This window comes from Gorilla gorilla, chromosome 7 (assembly GCF_029281585.2).
Source record: "Gorilla gorilla gorilla isolate KB3781 chromosome 7, NHGRI_mGorGor1-v2.1_pri, whole genome shotgun sequence".
NCBI lineage: Eukaryota > Metazoa > Chordata > Mammalia > Primates > Hominidae > Gorilla > Gorilla gorilla.
In genome coordinates this window covers 91,235,332-91,253,127 of record NC_073231.2, presented here as the reverse complement: position 1 = coordinate 91,253,127, position 17,796 = coordinate 91,235,332, and positions in this window count along the sequence as shown.

The window sequence follows — 17,796 nt, the reverse complement described above, 5'->3', positions numbered from 1 at the left end:
TTCCTTAGCCCCAGGCCTCTTCCAAAACCGCCATCAGTCCCGAGAGCTCACCCTGTCCACCTCGCCGCAAAGCGAACGAAACTGGAGCAGCCGGCGGCAGGAGAGGGCAAAAAGCCAAGAGTAACCCCAACCCCCCACTCCCAGTCCCCCGGAATCCCCGCCGCTGCCCCTCGGGCCTGTCCCCATCAATAATAATGGATTCTATACGTGGGATGGTTTTAAAGTATGTGGAAAAATTCTTTGATGGATTTTCCTTGGAAAAGTGAAACCTAAATCCACTCCGTTTGGATGTGGGACTATTTACAGTTGTTGCTTACTAAACATAAACTACGTTTAGGCTGATATTTCAGACAATGAGACCTTTGAGTGCCCGTAGGGGGAAGATCTCGGTTGCTGAGTGCAGGGAAGGAGGATGTCAGTCCATCATATATACTCTCTGTGCCTACCGCATTTTGAAAAATGCGAGTGATACCTATTTATAAAATAAAATCAACCAAGGAGAAGTACGAACGTAGCAACACTATATTTAGTTAATACACTGGTATCTTGTATTTCTTTTGTCCAGGTATACTTATAAATGCCTAGAGGGATTTCACCACCTCAGGATGGAGAGACTGAATGCTTCTGAGGGAATTAGGATGGTGGAATATTGGTGGTACCAGTGAAGGGGGAGAGATGTTTGAAAATACTATGTTTGCTCGTTCTTGGGTTCCAATAAAGAAGAAACAGGGCACAGGAGTAGGAAAGACTAGTGGCAATAGTGATGAAGGGACCTTCTTATCATGCTGGCAATGTTAATCACCCAGGTGTAGGATGCCATACACTGAGGCGGAAGATCGCAAGTCAGAGTGGCCGGCAGGCACAACTTCCTGGCACACCAGAGGCAGGTCTTCAATACCCACTGGTTTCCCCACCAGGCTGCATAAGCGAACCTGAGCCACAGGGAGTTGGTCAAATCCTCCTGACAGTGTGGAGAAACCAACAGGCAAAACGTGGGAGGGAAAGTGATGAGACCCCACACTTTTCACCAGTGGTCACAATGAGCTATGAAGTAAGAGCTTCTCAACCTGTGCTGTTTCCTGTTGGATGCACATAATCCATTTGCATTGCAGACAATTTTAGGATGTGGTTTACAGTAAGGTGCAAAGTACCTTATGGCAAAAAACACTCAGAAATTTATGTGTGGATTTAAAGTCATTCCAGTCCTAGAACGTTGTGCTTTTTAGAGACGCCATTGCTGTTTTCCCTTTGTAATATCAAAGCAGTAATATCTTCTCTGGAGGCCTGTTGGGTGAATTTCATGGAATCAAGTTAAGTAGGTGCCGGAAGCATTGCCGTTTTCCCGCCATAGCCCTGCCACCCACTGAAAAATGTTTGATGAGATTACTTAATGATTTCCAATTGAGTTGTATTTCCAAATATCATGATTTCCATTTTCATGTAGTTGGTATGGAGCTTTGTGAGTGTGTGCTTCTTTTATTACGGATGACGTTCAGCTCCTTTTTATTTGCCTCCTAGTTATAATAGTAAAACCCTACTCCTCTACTCGGAGGAGTCCCTACCACCCATATCATCACTTTCCTGCCCAGCACTCTTCATGCTCATTCATATAAAGCGTTCGACATTGTGTAAATGAATCTTGGAAGGCAAAAGCTACTGAATTTAGCGAATTTGTGGAGGCATTCCCACAAATCAGCCAGGTGAAGTTTCACACAACCGAAGACTGCACAACTCCTATAAGGCAGCACTATGCTGCAAACCCAGACGGCCACTCTTCTCACCCCTCGTCCGTTTGCTGTTCTGGGTAATGAGGTTCAAAAGTCACCTAGGCAACTGCAAAAATAGCTGAAATGGAGAAAGGGCTTCAGGCTGGTGACCAGCAGAGGTCCACCTGACCCCCGTAAGCTGCTGAACAAGAAGGGCTGCCAGAAATGTCCCCCTAGGGAATTTGGTGGAGACGAAGACCTGCTCACTGGACAAGGGTTCCTCCCAGGATACGCCCGAGCGGAAGAAGCGGGCTCTGAGCCACTCCCTTTCACCCTCCGCTACCCCGCCCTGGGCTGGTGAAGGTGCGCGTAAGGATGTGGACTACTGAGCCCTGAAGAAATAAGTCCTTCCCCTTTGACCCCATGGAGGATTGCCTGTGAGGATCTTAAACGAGTCTACCCGTGTCTAGACACGGGAGTAGGTCTGTCCGGCACCGCACCTCCCCCAAGGAGGAGAAGAGTGAGGAGAAAGGAAACTCAAGTCTGACCATTGTGTCCTGGGAGAGAAGAGGAGGATCTCATCTCTCATCTGTCCAAGGAAGGCAAGGAGACTTTCTCTCATCTTTCCAAGCAAGGCCAGGAGACTTTTTATCATTAGGAAACAAAAAGAATCTAGAAGGAATGAAAGCAGCCCGTAAGGTGAATTCCTAAGGACTGCCCATTGAAACTGACAAAATTGCCCTTGTTTGATGAGAGGAATGAACAGAGCACTGAGGTGGTGAACAAGGATCTGGTGAGACTTTCCCAGCATGTTTCTACCAAAGCTTTATCTAAGCTTCTCAGAACACTCTCCTAAAAAGCAGATGTTTGGCCCTTCAGAAAGTCAGCAAGCAAAATGCCTTGAGTGTCCCAAAACACTGATGCCATGATGTTGCCTCCTGACTGGCCTCCTTTTCCTTTGACTGGACCACTGCCACCTCTTGGTAGCCACCGCTTTGATGATGCCATGCCTTCGAGATCATATTGGTAAAGCCATGTTCCAACTTGCGGTTACAATCTGTCAGAGGGATGCGTCAGGATCGTGATCCCTCCTGTTTAAAATTTCCAGTGATAGCTCTCGTCGTAACTGCAGCTGAACTGGGCACAGTGGTATTCACCGCCACTGCAGGATTCATCTTCCACATCTTCTCACCTCTTCTTGAAACAAGCTATACATTCGTAAAGAGTTCATTTCTTTGGGGTAGTGTCCTTATAAGCTTTTCTTAAAACATCAATGATTTCTTCATTCTTCCACCCAAGTTTCACCATAAATTTGATGTTTGCTCTTGCTGCAATTTTCGTGGAATTCATGTTGCTGTGATACGAGTCCTTTTCAGCGGATGTCTCATCCTTCTCAGTGCCTCAAACTAGATCTAGTTCAGAAAGGTGCTAAGAAGTTAGGACAAGTTTATTTGAGTGCAAACCAGTGGAAATCCATGCATAGTTCCTTCAGCAGGTGCATTTTGTATGAACCTTTTGAAGACCCCCTGGGTTGAACATTGCCCGAGTCCTGGGAGAGAAGTGGGTGCGGTCCACTTCCTGTCCTCAATTTGCCCGCAGCGGAGGAGGGAACAGAGCAGGGAAAGGCAACCCCAGAGAGATCCTGCCCTCCAGCATGCAGCAGACTGCTGGCCCAGTCCCGGCTCCATGGGGTGCTGTGTGGGCCCAAGCAAGTTGACCAACCTCCCTGAACCTTCATTTAATCCTAGGTAGCCCAATTCCAGTAGCCATTATAGGACAGCCCTGCACGGACAGTTAATTAACTCAGGAAAAGCAACCTAGCTCCAAGGTTAGCAACCGGGAGTTCCAGTTGATTCCACTAGCGCACCCCCTGAGGCATTCCCAAGCTGGAGTCTGGTGGAAGATGAGGCTCAGTGTGATTGGATTGAAGCAGCAACCTATCAAGGAGAAGTCCCACCCACTCTGCCCTGGGCGTCTATAAAGGCGACGCGTGGCGGCCGCGGCACTCATTGAAGCCGCCAGTTGGGAGAGGAGCAGAGCCAGGCCGGTGCTCCCGAAGGCAGCAAGATGTTGCGAGCCACAGCTCCCTGCTGGTTCCCACCTGGGTACCCAGAAGCTAAGAAGGTGGCCGAGGAGGCGGCCCTGGAGGCAAGCCGCCAGCTGGGAGCGGAGCAGAGCCAGGCCGGTGCTCCCGAAGGCAGCAAGATGTTGCGAGCCACAGCTCCCTGCTGGTTCCCACCTGGGTACCCAGAAGCTAAGAAGGTGGCCGAGGAGGCGGCCCTGGAGGCAAGCCGCCAGCTGGGAGCGGAGCAGAGCCAGGCCGGTGCTCCCGAAGGCAGCAAGATGTTGCGAGCCACAGCTCCCTGCTGGTTCCCACCTGGATTCCCAGAAGCTAAGAAGGTGGCCGAGGAGGCGGCCCTCGAGGCTCCAGAATTCCCACTGCCCTCTCATCAGCCTGCCCAGAGCTTCGGGCTCCGGGTGCCCCAGATGCACAACCAGGCCTCAGCATTTGTGGACATCCAGGCGGAGCCCCAGAACAGGGGTCCGGCGGTGCCCCCAGCGTGGCCCAAGATGGGGACGGAGGCGTGCTACTTCCCTGCGCAGAGGGGATCGGCCTGCTGCTTGCCAGCCGCCCCAAGGCTGACAGAGAGGCCCTCGGGAGTCTGCATCGCAGCCCCCAGGAAGAGGAAGACGATCGCCCAGTCTTCCAGGCCTTGCTTGGTCACAGGTTACACAGATGCCAAGAGAACCCGGGTGGCCAGCAGCAGCCAGCGCTCCAGTGGCTCCAAGGTCGGCAGACAGCCAGGGAAGACGCGCAACAGGTCAGGGATGGCATGCAAGACCACCACCACCATCAGCTCTAAGCGAATCGTCCGTCGTCCATCCTTACCGAGTTTGAAGAAACCCATTCTCCTCCGAAGGTCTGGGTGCCAAGTCCCCACCGTCATCCGCCGAGGCTATCTCCAACTGTTCACCGAAGAGTGTCTCAAGTTCTGCGCCTCCAAGCAGGAGGCCGAGGAGAAGGCGCTGAACGAGGAGAAGGTGGCCTACGACTGCAGCCCCAACAAGAACAGGTACCTGAACGTGGTCCTGAACACCCTCAAGAGACTCAAGGGCCTGACCCCCAGCTCCATGCCCGGCCTCAGCAGGGCCGCCCTGTACAGCCGCCTCCAGGAGTTCCTGCTCACCCAGGACCAGCTCAAGGAGAACGGCTACCCCTTCCCGCACCCCGAGCGGCCCGGAGGCGCCGTCCTCTTCACTGGCCAGGGGAAGGAGCCCGGCGACTCCTCCTGCAGGGTCTGCTGCCGTTGTGGCACCGAGTACCTGGTGTCCTCCTCGGGCCGCTGTGTACGCGACCAGTTGTGTTATTATCACTGGGGGCGGGTCCGCTCGAGCCAGGTGGCTGGAGGCCGGGTTAGCCAGTACACCTGCTGTGCAGCTGCTCCTGGCTCTGTGGGCTGCCAGGTGGCAAAGCAGCACGTGCGGGACGGCCGCAAGGAGAGCCTCGATGGCTTCGTGGAGACCTTCAAGAAAGAGTTGTCCAGAGACGCTTATCCAGGAATCTACGCCTTGGACTGTGAGATGTGCTACACCACGCATGGCCTAGAGCTGACCCGCGTCACCGTGGTGGACGCCGACATGCGAGTGGTGTACGACACCTTCGTCAAGCCCGACAACGAGATCGTGGACTACAACACCAGGTTTTCCGGAGTCACCGAGGCCGACGTGGCCAAGACGAGCATCACCTTGCCCCAAGTCCAAGCCATCCTGCTGAGCTTTTTCAGCGCCCGAACCATCCTCATCGGGCACAGCCTGGAGAGCGATCTGCTGGCCCTGAAGCTCATCCACAGCACCGTGGTGGACACGGCCGTGCTCTTCCCGCACTACCTGGGTTTCCCCTACAAGCGCTCCCTCAGGAATCTCGCGGCCGACTACCTGGGACAGATCATCCAGGACAGCCAGGACGGCCACAACTCCAGCGAGGACGCAAACGCCTGCCTGCAGCTGGTGATGTGGAAGGTCCGACAGCGCGCCCAGATCCAGCCACGCCACCGGTCCGCCTCTCCCGCCGCCCTGGCCTGTCCTTAGCCCCAGGCCTCTTCCAAAACCGCCATCAGTCCCGAGAGCTCACCCTGTCCACCTCGCCGCAAAGCGAACGAAACTGGAGCAGCCGGCGGCAGGAGAGGGCAAAAAGCCAAGAGTAACCCCAACCCCCCACTCCCAGTCCCCCGGAATCCCCGCCGCTGCCCCTCGGGCCTGTCCCCATCAATAATAATGGATTCTATACGTGGGATGGTTTTAAAGTATGTGGAAAAATTCTTTGATGGATTTTCCTTGGAAAAGTGAAACCTAAATCCACTCCGTTTGGATGTGGGACTATTTACAGTTGTTGCTTACTAAACATAAACTACGTTTAGGCTGATATTTCAGACAATGAGACCTTTGAGTGCCCGTAGGGGGAAGATCTCGGTTGCTGAGTGCAGGGAAGGAGGATGTCAGTCCATCATATATACTCTCTGTGCCTACCGCATTTTGAAAAATGCGAGTGATACCTATTTATAAAATAAAATCAACCAAGGAAAAGTACGAACGTAGCAACACTATATTTAGTTAATACACTGGTATCTTGTATTTCTTTTGTCCAGGTATACTTATAAATGCCTAGAGGGATTTCACCACCTCAGGATGGAGAGACTGAATGCTTCTGAGGGAATTAGGATGGTGGAATATTGGTGGTACCAGTGAAGGGGGAGAGATGTTTGAAAATACTATGTTTGCTCGTTCTTGGGTTCCAATAAAGAAGAAACAGGGCACAGGAGTAGGAAAGACTAGTGGCAATAGTGATGAAGGGACCTTCTTATCATGCTGGCAATGTTAATCACCCAGGTGTAGGATGCCATACACTGAGGCGGAAGATCGCAAGTCAGAGTGGCCGGCAGGCACAACTTCCTGGCACACCAGAGGCAGGTCTTCAATACCCACTGGTTTCCCCACCAGGCTGCATAAGCGAACCTGAGCCACAGGGAGTTGGTCAAATCCTCCTGACAGTGTGGAGAAACCAACAGGCAAAACGTGGGAGGGAAAGTGATGAGACCCCACACTTTTCACCAGTGGTCACAATGAGCTATGAAGTAACAGCTTCTCAACCTGTGCTGTTTCCTGTTGGATGCACATAATCCATTTGCATTGCAGACAATTGTAGGATGTGGTTTACAGTAAGGTGCAAAGTACCTTATGGCAAAAAACACTCAGAAATTTATGTGTGGATTTAAAGTCATTCCAGTCCTAGAACGTTGTGCTTTTTAGAGACGCCATTGCTGTTTTCCCTTTGTAATATCAAAGCAGTAATATCTTCTCTGGAGGCCTGTTGGGTGAATTTCATGGAATCAAGTTAAGTAGGTGCCGGAAGCATTGCCGTTTTCCCGCCATAGCCCTGCCACCCACTGAAAAATGTTTGATGAGATTACTTAATGATTTCCAATTGAGTTGTATTTCCAAATATCATGATTTCCATTTTCATGTAGTTGGTATGGAGCTTTGTGAGTGTGTGCTTCTTTTATTACGGATGACGTTCAGCTCCTTTTTATTTGCCTCCTAGTTATAATAGTAAAACCCTACTCCTCTACTCGGAGGAGTCCCTACCACCCATATCATCACTTTCCTGCCCAGCACTCTTCATGCTCATTCATATAAAGCGTTCGACATTGTGTAAATGAATCTTGGAAGGCAAAAGCTACTGAATTTAGCGAATTTGTGGAGGCATTCCCACAAATCAGCCAGGTGAAGTTTCACACAACCGAAGACTGCACAACTCCTATAAGGCAGCACTATGCTGCAAACCCAGACGGCCACTCTTCTCACCCCTCGTCCGTTTGCTGTTCTGGGTAATGAGGTTCAAAAGTCACCTAGGCAACTGCAAAAATAGCTGAAATGGAGAAAGGGCTTCAGGCTGGTGACCAGCAGAGGTCCACCTGACCCCCGTAAGCTGCTGAACAAGAAGGGCTGCCAGAAATGTCCCCCTAGGGAATTTGGTGGAGACGAAGACCTGCTCACTGGACAAGGGTTCCTCCCAGGATACGCCCGAGCGGAAGAAGCGGGCTCTGAGCCACTCCCTTTCACCCTCCGCTACCCCGCCCTGGGCTGGTGAAGGTGCGCGTAAGGATGTGGACTACTGAGCCCTGAAGAAATAAGTCCTTCCCCTTTGACCCCATGGAGGATTGCCTGTGAGGATCTTAAACGAGTCTACCCGTGTCTAGACACGGGAGTAGGTCTGTCCGGCACCGCACCTCCCCCAAGGAGGAGAAGAGTGAGGAGAAAGGAAACTCAAGTCTGACCATTGTGTCCTGGGAGAGAAGAGGAGGATCTCATCTCTCATCTGTCCAAGGAAGGCAAGGAGACTTTCTCTCATCTTTCCAAGCAAGGCCAGGAGACTTTTTATCATTAGGAAACAAAAAGAATCTAGAAGGAATGAAAGCAGCCCGTAAGGTGAATTCCTAAGGACTGCCCATTGAAACTGACAAAATTGCCCTTGTTTGATGAGAGGAATGAACAGAGCACTGAGGTGGTGAACAAGGATCTGGTGAGACTTTCCCAGCATGTTTCTACCAAAGCTTTATCTAAGCTTCTCAGAACACTCTCCTAAAAAGCAGATGTTTGGCCCTTCAGAAAGTCAGCAAGCAAAATGCCTTGAGTGTCCCAAAACACTGATGCCATGATGTTGCCTCCTGACTGGCCTCCTTTTCCTTTGACTGGACCACTGCCACCTCTTGGTAGCCACCGCTTTGATGATGCCATGCCTTCGAGATCATATTGGTAAAGCCATGTTCCAACTTGCGGTTACAATCTGTCAGAGGGATGCGTCAGGATCGTGATCCCTCCTGTTTAAAATTTCCAGTGATAGCTCTCGTCGTAACTGCAGCTGAACTGGGCACAGTGGTATTCACCGCCACTGCAGGATTCATCTTCCACATCTTCTCACCTCTTCTTGAAACAAGCTATACATTCGTAAAGAGTTCATTTCTTTGGGGTAGTGTCCTTATAAGCTTTTCTTAAAACATCAATGATTTCTTCATTCTTCCACCCAAGTTTCACCATAAATTTGATGTTTGCTCTTGCTGCAATTTTCGTGGAATTCATGTTGCTGTGATACGAGTCCTTTTCAGCGGATGTCTCATCCTTCTCAGTGCCTCAAACTAGATCTAGTTCAGAAAGGTGCTAAGAAGTTAGGACAAGTTTATTTGAGTGCAAACCAGTGGAAATCCATGCATAGTTCCTTCAGCAGGTGCATTTTGTATGAACCTTTTGAAGACCCCCTGGGTTGAACATTGCCCGAGTCCTGGGAGAGAAGTGGGTGCGGTCCACTTCCTGTCCTCAATTTGCCCGCAGCGGAGGAGGGAACAGAGCAGGGAAAGGCAACCCCAGAGAGATCCTGCCCTCCAGCATGCAGCAGACTGCTGGCCCAGTCCCGGCTCCATGGGGTGCTGTGTGGGCCCAAGCAAGTTGACCAACCTCCCTGAACCTTCATTTAATCCTAGGTAGCCCAATTCCAGTAGCCATTATAGGACAGCCCTGCACGGACAGTTAATTAACTCAGGAAAAGCAACCTAGCTCCAAGGTTAGCAACCGGGAGTTCCAGTTGATTCCACTAGCGCACCCCCTGAGGCATTCCCAAGCTGGAGTCTGGTGGAAGATGAGGCTCAGTGTGATTGGATTGAAGCAGCAACCTATCAAGGAGAAGTCCCACCCACTCTGCCCTGGGCGTCTATAAAGGCGACGCGTGGCGGCCGCGGCACTCATTGAAGCCGCCAGTTGGGAGAGGAGCAGAGCCAGGCCGGTGCTCCCGAAGGCAGCAAGATGTTGCGAGCCACAGCTCCCTGCTGGTTCCCACCTGGGTACCCAGAAGCTAAGAAGGTGGCCGAGGAGGCGGCCCTGGAGGCAAGCCGCCAGCTGGGAGCGGAGCAGAGCCAGGCCGGTGCTCCCGAAGGCAGCAAGATGTTGCGAGCCACAGCTCCCTGCTGGTTCCCACCCGGGTACCCAGAAGCTAAGAAGGTGGCCGAGGAGGCGGCCCTGGAGGCAAGCCGCCAGCTGGGAGCGGAGCAGAGCCAGGCCGGTGCTCCCGAAGGCAGCAAGATGTTGCGAGCCACAGCTCCCTGCTGGTTCCCACCTGGATTCCCAGAAGCTAAGAAGGTGGCCGAGGAGGCGGCCCTCGAGGCTCCAGAATTCCCACTGCCCTCTCATCAGCCTGCCCAGAGCTTCGGGCTCCGGGTGCCCCAGATGCACAACCAGGCCTCAGCATTTGTGGACATCCAGGCGGAGCCCCAGAACAGGGGTCCGGCGGTGCCCCCAGCGTGGCCCAAGATGGGGACGGAGGCGTGCTACTTCCCTGCGCAGAGGGGATCGGCCTGCTGCTTGCCAGCCGCCCCAAGGCTGACAGAGAGGCCCTCGGGAGTCTGCATCGCAGCCCCCAGGAAGAGGAAGACGATCGCCCAGTCTTCCAGGCCTTGCTTGGTCACAGGTTACACAGATGCCAAGAGAACCCGGGTGGCCAGCAGCAGCCAGCGCTCCAGTGGCTCCAAGGTCGGCAGACAGCCAGGGAAGACGCGCAACAGGTCAGGGATGGCATGCAAGACCACCACCACCATCAGCTCTAAGCGAATCGTCCGTCGTCCATCCTTACCGAGTTTGAAGAAACCCATTCTCCTCCGAAGGTCTGGGTGCCAAGTCCCCACCGTCATCCGCCGAGGCTATCTCCAACTGTTCACCGAAGAGTGTCTCAAGTTCTGCGCCTCCAAGCAGGAGGCCGAGGAGAAGGCGCTGAACGAGGAGAAGGTGGCCTACGACTGCAGCCCCAACAAGAACAGGTACCTGAACGTGGTCCTGAACACCCTCAAGAGACTCAAGGGCCTGACCCCCAGCTCCATGCCCGGCCTCAGCAGGGCCGCCCTGTACAGCCGCCTCCAGGAGTTCCTGCTCACCCAGGACCAGCTCAAGGAGAACGGCTACCCCTTCCCGCACCCCGAGCGGCCCGGAGGCGCCGTCCTCTTCACTGGCCAGGGGAAGGAGCCCGGCGACTCCTCCTGCAGGGTCTGCTGCCGTTGTGGCACCGAGTACCTGGTGTCCTCCTCGGGCCGCTGTGTACGCGACCAGTTGTGTTATTATCACTGGGGGCGGGTCCGCTCGAGCCAGGTGGCTGGAGGCCGGGTTAGCCAGTACACCTGCTGTGCAGCTGCTCCTGGCTCTGTGGGCTGCCAGGTGGCAAAGCAGCACGTGCGGGACGGCCGCAAGGAGAGCCTCGATGGCTTCGTGGAGACCTTCAAGAAAGAGTTGTCCAGAGACGCTTATCCAGGAATCTACGCCTTGGACTGTGAGATGTGCTACACCACGCATGGCCTAGAGCTGACCCGCGTCACCGTGGTGGACGCCGACATGCGAGTGGTGTACGACACCTTCGTCAAGCCCGACAACGAGATCGTGGACTACAACACCAGGTTTTCCGGAGTCACCGAGGCCGACGTGGCCAAGACGAGCATCACCTTGCCCCAAGTCCAAGCCATCCTGCTGAGCTTTTTCAGCGCCCGAACCATCCTCATCGGGCACAGCCTGGAGAGCGATCTGCTGGCCCTGAAGCTCATCCACAGCACCGTGGTGGACACGGCCGTGCTCTTCCCGCACTACCTGGGTTTCCCCTACAAGCGCTCCCTCAGGAATCTCGCGGCCGACTACCTGGGACAGATCATCCAGGACAGCCAGGACGGCCACAACTCCAGCGAGGACGCAAACGCCTGCCTGCAGCTGGTGATGTGGAAGGTCCGACAGCGCGCCCAGATCCAGCCACGCCACCGGTCCGCCTCTCCCGCCGCCCTGGCCTGTCCTTAGCCCCAGGCCTCTTCCAAAACCGCCATCAGTCCCGAGAGCTCACCCTGTCCACCTCGCCGCAAAGCGAACGAAACTGGAGCAGCCGGCGGCAGGAGAGGGCAAAAAGCCAAGAGTAACCCCAACCCCCCACTCCCAGTCCCCCGGAATCCCCGCCGCTGCCCCTCGGGCCTGTCCCCATCAATAATAATGGATTCTATACGTGGGATGGTTTTAAAGTATGTGGAAAAATTCTTTGATGGATTTTCCTTGGAAAAGTGAAACCTAAATCCACTCCGTTTGGATGTGGGACTATTTACAGTTGTTGCTTACTAAACATAAACTACGTTTAGGCTGATATTTCAGACAATGAGACCTTTGAGTGCCCGTAGGGGGAAGATCTCGGTTGCTGAGTGCAGGGAAGGAGGATGTCAGTCCATCATATATACTCTCTGTGCCTACCGCATTTTGAAAAATGCGAGTGATACCTATTTATAAAATAAAATCAACCAAGGAAAAGTACGAACGTAGCAACACTATATTTAGTTAATACACTGGTATCTTGTATTTCTTTTGTCCAGGTATACTTATAAATGCCTAGAGGGATTTCACCACCTCAGGATGGAGAGACTGAATGCTTCTGAGGGAATTAGGATGGTGGAATATTGGTGGTACCAGTGAAGGGGGAGAGATGTTTGAAAATACTATGTTTGCTCGTTCTTGGGTTCCGATAAAGAAGAAACAGGGCACAGGAGTAGGAAAGACTAGTGGCAATAGTGATGAAGGGACCTTCTTATCATGCTGGCAATGTTAATCACCCAGGTGTAGGATGCCATACACTGAGGCGGAAGATCGCAAGTCAGAGTGGCCGGCAGGCACAACTTCCTGGCACACCAGAGGCAGGTCTTCAATACCCACTGGTTTCCCCACCAGGCTGCATAGGCGAACCTGAGCCACAGGGAGTTGGTCAAATCCTCCTGACAGTGTGGAGAAACCAACAGGCAAAACGTGGGAGGGAAAGTGATGAGACCCCACACTTTTCACCAGTGGTCACAATGAGCTATGAAGTAAGAGCTTCTCAACCTGTGCTGTTTCCTGTTGGATGCACATAATCCATTTGCATTGCAGACAATTTTAGGATGTGGTTTACAGTAAGGTGCAAAGTACCTTATGGCAAAAAACACTCAGAAATTTATGTGTGGATTTAAAGTCATTCCAGTCCTAGAACGTTGTGCTTTTTAGAGACGCCATTGCTGTTTTCCCTTTGTAATATCAAAGCAGTAATATCTTCTCTGGAGGCCTGTTGGGTGAATTTCATGGAATCAAGTTAAGTAGGTGCCGGAAGCATTGCCGTTTTCCCGCCATAGCCCTGCCACCCACTGAAAAATGTTTGATGAGATTACTTAATGATTTCCAATTGAGTTGTATTTCCAAATATCATGATTTCCATTTTCATGTAGTTGGTATGGAGCTTTGTGAGTGTGTGCTTCTTTTATTATGGATGACGTTCAGCTCCTTTTTATTTGCCTCCTAGTTATAATAGTAAAACCCTACTCCTCTACTCGGAGGAGTCCCTACCACCCATATCATCACTTTCCTGCCAGCACTCTTCATGCTCATTCATATAAAGCGTTCGACATTGTGTAAATGAATCTTGGAAGGCAAAAGCTACTGAATTTAGCGAATTTGTGGAGGCATTCCCACAAATCAGCCAGGTGAAGTTTCACACAACCGAAGACTGCACAACTCCTATAAGGCAGCACTATGCTGCAAACCCAGACGGCCACTCTTCTCACCCCTCGTCCGTTTGCTGTTCTGGGTAATGAGGTTCAAAAGTCACCTAGGCAACTGCAAAAATAGCTGAAATGGAGAAAGGGCTTCAGGCTGGTGACCAGCAGAGGTCCACCTGACCCCCGTAAGCTGCTGAACAAGAAGGGCTGCCAGAAATGTCCCCCTAGGGAATTTGATGGAGACGAAGACCTGCTCACTGGACAAGGGTTCCTCCCAGGATACGCCCGAGCGGAAGAAGCGGGCTCTGAGCCACTCCCTTTCACCCTCCGCTACCCCGCCCTGGGCTGGTGAAGGTGCGCGTAAGGATGTGGACTACTGAGCCCTGAAGAAATAAGTCCTTCCCCTTTGACCCCATGGAGGATTGCCTGTGAGGATCTTAAACGAGTCTACCCGTGTCTAGACACGGGAGTAGGTCTGTCCGGCACCGCACCTCCCCCAAGGAGGAGAAGAGTGAGGAGAAAGGAAACTCAAGTCTGACCATTGTGTCCTGGGAGAGAAGAGGAGGATCTCATCTCTCATCTGTCCAAGGAAGGCAAGGAGACTTTCTCTCATCTTTCCAAGCAAGGCCAGGTGACTTTTTATCATTAGGAAACAAAAAGAATCTAGAAGGAATGAAAGCAGCCCGTAAGGTGAATTCCTAAGGACTGCCCATTGAAACTGACAAAATTGCCCTTGTTTGATGAGAGGAATGAACAGAGCACTGAGGTGGTGAACAAGGATCTGGTGAGACTTTCCCAGCATTTTTCTACCAAAGCTTTATCTAAGCTTCTCAGAACACTCTCCTAAAAAGCAGATGTTTGGCCCTTCAGAAAGTCAGCAAGCAAAATGCCTTGAGTGTCCCAAAACACTGATGCCATGATGTTGCCTCCTGACTGGCCTCCTTTTCCTTTGACTGGACCACTGCCACCTCTTGGTAGCCACCGCTTTGATGATGCCATGCCTTCGAGATCATATTGGTAAAGCCATGTTCCAACTTGCGGTTACAATCTGTCAGAGGGATGCGTCAGGATCGTGATCCCTCCTGTTTAAAATTTCCAGTGATAGCTCTCGTCGTAACTGCAGCTGAACTGGGCACAGTGGTATTCACCGCCACTGCAGGATTCATCTTCCACATCTTCTCACCTCTTCTTGAAACAAGCTATACATTCGTAAAGAGTTCATTTCTTTGGGGTAGTGTCCTTATAAGCTTTTCTTAAAACATCAATGATTTCTTCATTCTTCCACCCAAGTTTCACCATAAATTTGATGTTTGCTCTTGCTGCAATTTTCGTGGAATTCATGTTGCTGTGATACGAGTCCTTTTCAGTGGATGTCTCATCCTTCTCAGTGCCTCAAACTAGATCTAGTTCAGAAAGGTGCTAAGAAGTTAGGACAAGTTTATTTGAGTGCAAACCAGTGGAAATCCATGCATAGTTCCTTCAGCAGGTGCATTTTGTATGAACCTTTTGAAGACCCCCTGGGTTGAACATTGCCCGAGTCCTGGGAGAGAAGTGGGTGCGGTCCACTTCCTGTCCTCAATTTGCCCGCAGCGGAGGAGGGAACAGAGCAGGGAAAGGCAACCCCAGAGAGATCCTGCCCTCCAGCATGCAGCAGACTGCTGGCCCAGTCCCGGCTCCATGGGGTGCTGTGTGGGCCCAAGCAAGTTGACCAACCTCCCTGAACCTTCATTTAATCCTAGGTAGCCCAATTCCAGAAGCCATTATAGGACTGCCCTGCACGGACAGGTAATTAACTCAGGAAAAGCAACCTAGCTCCAAGGTTAGCAACCGGGAGTTCCAGTTGATTCCACTAGCGCACCCCCTGAGGCATTCCCAAGCTGGAGTCTGGTGGAAGATGAGGCTCAGTGTGATTGGATTGAAGCAGCAACCTATCAAGGAGAAGTCCCACCCACTCTGCCCTGGGCGTCTATAAAGGCGACGCGTGGCGGCCGCGGCACTCATTGAAGCCGCCAGTTGGGAGAGGAGCAGAGCCAGGCCGGTGTTCCCGAAGGCAGCAAGATGTTGCGAGCCACAGCTCCCTGCTGGTTCCCACCTGGGTACCCAGAAGCTAAGAAGGTGGCCGAGGAGGCGGCCCTGGAGGCAAGCCGCCAGCTGGGAGCGGAGCAGAGCCAGGCCGGTGCTCCCGAAGGCAGCAAGATGTTGCGAGCCACAGCTCCCTGCTGGTTCCCACCTGGGTACCCAGAAGCTAAGAAGGTGGCCGAGGAGGCGGCCCTGGAGGCAAGCCGCCAGCTGGGAGCGGAGCAGAGCCAGGCCGGTGCTCCCGAAGGCAGCAAGATGTTGCGAGCCACAGCTCCCTGCTGGTTCCCACCTGGATTCCCAGAAGCTAAGAAGGTGGCCGAGGAGGCGGCCCTCGAGGCTCCAGAATTCCCACTGCCCTCTCATCAGCCTGCCCAGAGCTTCGGGCTCCGGGTGCCCCAGATGCACAACCAGGCCTCAGCATTTGTGGACATCCAGGCGGAGCCCCAGAACAGGGGTCCGGCGGTGCCCCCAGCGTGGCCCAAGATGGGGACGGAGGCGTGCTACTTCCCTGCGCAGAGGGGATCGGCCTGCTGCTTGCCAGCCGCCCCAAGGCTGACAGAGAGGCCCTCGGGAGTCCGCATCGCAGCCCCCAGGAAGAGGAAGACGATCGCCCAGTCTTCCAGGCCTTGCTTGGTCACAGGTTACACAGATGCCAAGAGAACCCGGGTGGCCAGCAGCAGCCAGCGCTCCAGTGGCTCCAAGGTCGGCAGACAGCCAGGGAAGATGCGCAACAGGTCAGGGATGGCATGCAAGACCACCACCACCATCAGCTCTAAGCGAATCGTCCGTCGTCCATCCTTACCGAGTTTGAAGAAACCCATTCTCCTCCGAAGGTCTGGGTGCCAAGTCCCCACCGTCATCCGCCGAGGCTATCTCCAACTGTTCACCGAAGAGTGTCTCAAGTTCTGCGCCTCCAAGCAGGAGGCCGAGGAGAAGGCGCTGAACGAGGAGAAGGTGGCCTACGACTGCAGCCCCAACAAGAACAGGTACCTGAACGTGGTCCTGAACACCCTCAAGAGACTCAAGGGCCTGACCCCCAGCTCCATGCCCGGCCTCAGCAGGGCCGCCCTGTACAGCCGCCTCCAGGAGTTCCTGCTCACCCAGGACCAGCTCAAGGAGAACGGCTACCCCTTCCCGCACCCCGAGCGGCCCGGAGGCGCCGTCCTCTTCACTGGCCAGGGGAAGGAGCCCGGCGACTCCTCCTGCAGGGTCTGCTGCCGTTGTGGCACCGAGTACCTGGTGTCCTCCTCGGGCCGCTGTGTACGCGACCAGTTGTGTTATTATCACTGGGGGCGGGTCCGCTCGAGCCAGGTGGCTGGAGGCCGGGTTAGCCAGTACACCTGCTGTGCAGCTGCTCCTGGCTCTGTGGGCTGCCAGGTGGCAAAGCAGCACGTGCGGGACGGCCGCAAGGAGAGCCTCGATGGCTTCGTGGAGACCTTCAAGAAAGAGTTGTCCAGAGACGCTTATCCAGGAATCTACGCCTTGGACTGTGAGATGTGCTACACCACGCATGGCCTAGAGCTGACCCGCGTCACCGTGGTGGACGCCGACATGCGAGTGGTGTACGACACCTTCGTCAAGCCCGACAACGAGATCGTGGACTACAACACCAGGTTTTCCGGAGTCACCGAGGCCGACGTGGCCAAGACGAGCATCACCTTGCCCCAAGTCCAAGCCATCCTGCTGAGCTTTTTCAGCGCCCAAACCATCCTCATCGGGCACAGCCTGGAGAGCGATCTGCTGGCCCTGAAGCTCATCCACAGCACCGTGGTGGACACGGCCGTGCTCTTCCCGCACTACCTGGGTTTCCCCTACAAGCGCTCCCTCAGGAATCTCGCGGCCGACTACCTGGGACAGATCATCCAGGACAGCCAGGACGGCCACAACTCCAGCGAGGACGCAAACGCCTGCCTGCAGCTGGTGATGTGGAAGGTCCGACAGCGCGCCCAGATCCAGCCACGCCACCGGTCCGCCTCTCCCGCCGCCCTGGCCTGTCCTTAGCCCCAGGCCTCTTCCAAAACCGCCATCAGTCCCGAGAGCTCACCCTGTCCACCTCGCCGCAAAGCGAACGAAACTGGAGCAGCCGGCGGCAGGAGAGGGCAAAAAGCCAAGAGTAACCCCAACCCCCCACTCCCAGTCCCCCGGAATCCCCGCCGCTGCCCCTCGGGCCTGTCCCCATCAATAATAATGGATTCTATACGTGGGATGGTTTTAAAGTATGTGGAAAAATTCTTTGATGGATTTTCCTTGGAAAAGTGAAACCTAAATCCACTCCGTTTGGATGTGGGACTATTTACAGTTGTTGCTTACTAAACATAAACTACGTTTAGGCTGATATTTCAGACAATGAGACCTTTGAGTGCCCGTAGGGGGAAGATCTCGGTTGCTGAGTGCAGGGAAGGAGGATGTCAGTCCATCATATATACTCT